This window comes from Diadema setosum, chromosome 16 (assembly GCF_964275005.1).
Source record: "Diadema setosum chromosome 16, eeDiaSeto1, whole genome shotgun sequence".
NCBI classification, from domain to species: domain Eukaryota; kingdom Metazoa; phylum Echinodermata; class Echinoidea; order Diadematoida; family Diadematidae; genus Diadema; species Diadema setosum.
In genome coordinates, this window is record NC_092700.1 from 22693553 (window position 1) to 22696420 (window position 2868).

General features: G+C 43.4%; 1 pseudogene; it reads right to left on the bottom strand.

Moving 5' to 3' along the window:
* Nucleotides 1-1733: 1733 nt before the first annotated feature.
* Nucleotides 1734-2649, bottom strand: LOC140239710 (uncharacterized; annotated as a pseudogene).
* Between the last annotated feature and the right edge of the window lie 219 nt (nucleotides 2650-2868).

Here is a 2868-nt window from a genome sequence, read left to right on the forward strand (position 1 = left end):
ATCTGGATGTAGCTATCTTTCCGAAGCGCAGCTGAGGAAAGATAGCGTACACATTCAAATCGCCGAGGAAGTGATAGTTTGTCTCATTGCCTGAAACTAAAAGTTGATTATTTGCTTTATATTCCACATCTAGGGTCCTAGACATTCCCATTTCATTCCAGAATCTAACGTTATATCTGAAACCGTAGCTGTCTTTCATCCTTAGCTTAGGGGTATAAAGTACAGAATACACTGTACCGGCAACCAATCACGGAGAGCGCAAATCGCTCTGAAAAGAGCGTACGCTTGCCGATACACAAGAGAGAATAGCAACTGTAAATATTAATCCGCTCTGCGATACGGTCCGTGATTCGGCTGAGAGTGTGGTATTCATACGTGGTTTTCGGGGGTTTCGGGGCGGCTTGTGTAGGCTATAAACGACGTAACGTAACTAGCAATACGACAAGGATCTACGTTAACGTAATATCCCTATTTTACAAATACATGTAGTTTACTTACCAATCATGTTGTTGCTAAAACGATGTCCAACGTGGTCGTTAGAATTCTAGTTGTAAATGTGACCCGCTACAACATAAAGGTCCTAAAGTCGCGCACGGTCGAAGCCGTGAAAATCGAGTTTGAAGTCAGAGTATTAAAATTGGTCAAAACTTACGATTTTCTGATTTTGATATATTATTGGAGTCTAACATGTCTTCTATCATCTGTCGAAGTTTTGAAGCAAAATGATCAAAGGAAAGACCAAAAACTAGCGTTTTTCTGAACGATGTTTTTTGGCGTTTCAACGAAGCAGAAACTGGTTCGAAAATTTGGATTGAGCGCCACAGATAGGTTCCGCCCCTAACAACGACCAGAGTGATCTCATTGGTCAGTTTGCTGCTTGCTGCTAACCGAAGCGTGAAGTTCGCACACTGCCCAGTCGACTGGTGCGTGTGGGCGGGGTGTGCTATGCTCAGCCGCTTCTCACATCCTGGTCACTGATTGGTTGGTGAGGAGACCGCCGACGCTGATGTGCTTGAATGAACTCTTCGGGGGTTGCTAGGGCTTACCTTCTATTGTCCAGAGGTGAAAACTGACTTGCGTGTCCCTGATCGCGATTGCGTCGAAAGGAAGACTTTTAGGGCGCTTTTCTCGAAACAGTGATTTTCCAGACGCCCCGACATGCTCTCTTTTAAACATTGATATCTCCGCAGCTGATTATTGTTATAAAATATGTTATATATCAATTTAAAGTAGGAAGATTAGGGGATTATATCATGCAATTTTCAAATAATCGACATTGCCCGACTTTAGGATCATTTTGTTGTAGCGGGTCACAAATGTTCACAACGCCGTTGTTAAACTGAAATGTCGCATTTCTGTTCTGGTTCTGAACTTGCACATTTCTGTTCTCAACCGGAGTCTGAGCAACGAACAATTCTGGGTTATCCACTGCAGCTAGCAAACGTTCCACTTGACTGTTTGAAATATCCAAAAAGTCATCAATATCATCATCAATATTACCACTACTATTACTAACTTCAGCAGTTTGTTGTGTTTGGTTTTGTGTGCATCGCTGGTCTTGCTGGCCGTGATGAGATGGACCTGGCTCTTGTTGTGCATGGCCAAGTGCATTAGATATTGTTTCACTCATTTTCATTTTTTGTTGGTCGCTCGTTTGCGCGGTATGTTTGATGCTTGTTTCAGATCTATGCCCTGAAACAGTCATTATATCCCTTGAAGGAAAACCGGCATGATCAAGAGTGGTAACTAATGGATGTTGCTCTTAAACAGTGATTAGTGTAGTCAGTCGAGCATCCTGCTTCCCTGCTAATCGTCTTCATCATACTTCCAAGAGTGTGAATTCCAACTCAAGGTCCATCACCATATCGTCCAGCTCCTTTCGGTTTTTGCCAAAGAAATGGCGATTTGGGATTTAGTTTAGATTTGTATTTCAGGAGTGTTTCCACAAGGCACCTACTACTCCCAGGTATTTCGAACATACGTCCTCCTTGGCTGTTCGAGTCGTCGTCAGGGTGATTCTTTGTAGCAGTTAGCTTTGTCGACGATGCGAAAATACCGGTGACCATTTTGTTCACTAAGAATAAAGTCATCAGCCTTCATATCATGCAAATTTTCTTCTCCTCGGTTAGCAAAATGGGTCATAATATCCACAAATACTTTACGCTGTAATCCACGCGGAGTGTCCAAGTCCAGACTGTTTTGAATTTTGTTCATGTCGGTTTCACTAACAGTTTTGTGATGTTTTACGCTAGCTTTTCCTTCCACTTTGAGCTTCCGAAGAACAGTTTTAAACACACGACCCGATTTCGCAAAATTGGTGTCCTTGATAATGTCGATGTCTCGCAAATTCAGAAAATACTTCTGCAAACCATACCGCAAGGCTTGCATGGATTTTTTCCGGTACAACTCGCCACTAACGCTACGCGATTTCACACCCGCGTAGAACTTTCCAAGAAGCTGATCCAACGTTTTCAAGTCGATGTCCGCGAGCTGGTCGAAATCAACGTCCCCTAGAGCACCACAAAAATCCTTAAATATTCCGAGACTAAACTTCAACTGTCGTTTCGTATTCTTGCTTTCACTGTCCTGCAGCAAGTCATCAATTTCAGCTTCGCTAAGCAGGCCAAATCTGGGGATTTCTGCGGCCATTTTGTTGATTGAGCTACGATCGACGCGATGCTAAACAATACGTACAGTATAGGCCCTATGTGCTACGTTTCTAATACGTACCTACGTGTATTAGTACGGTACGCGGTACTACTTTAGAGACCATGGGCGATGCGCGTAGCTGATCGCGCACAGCTGCGGCACCTAAGTAAAAGTGCGTTGCACTGTGTACTATCAAGTGACCTAGGTCACATGATAGTC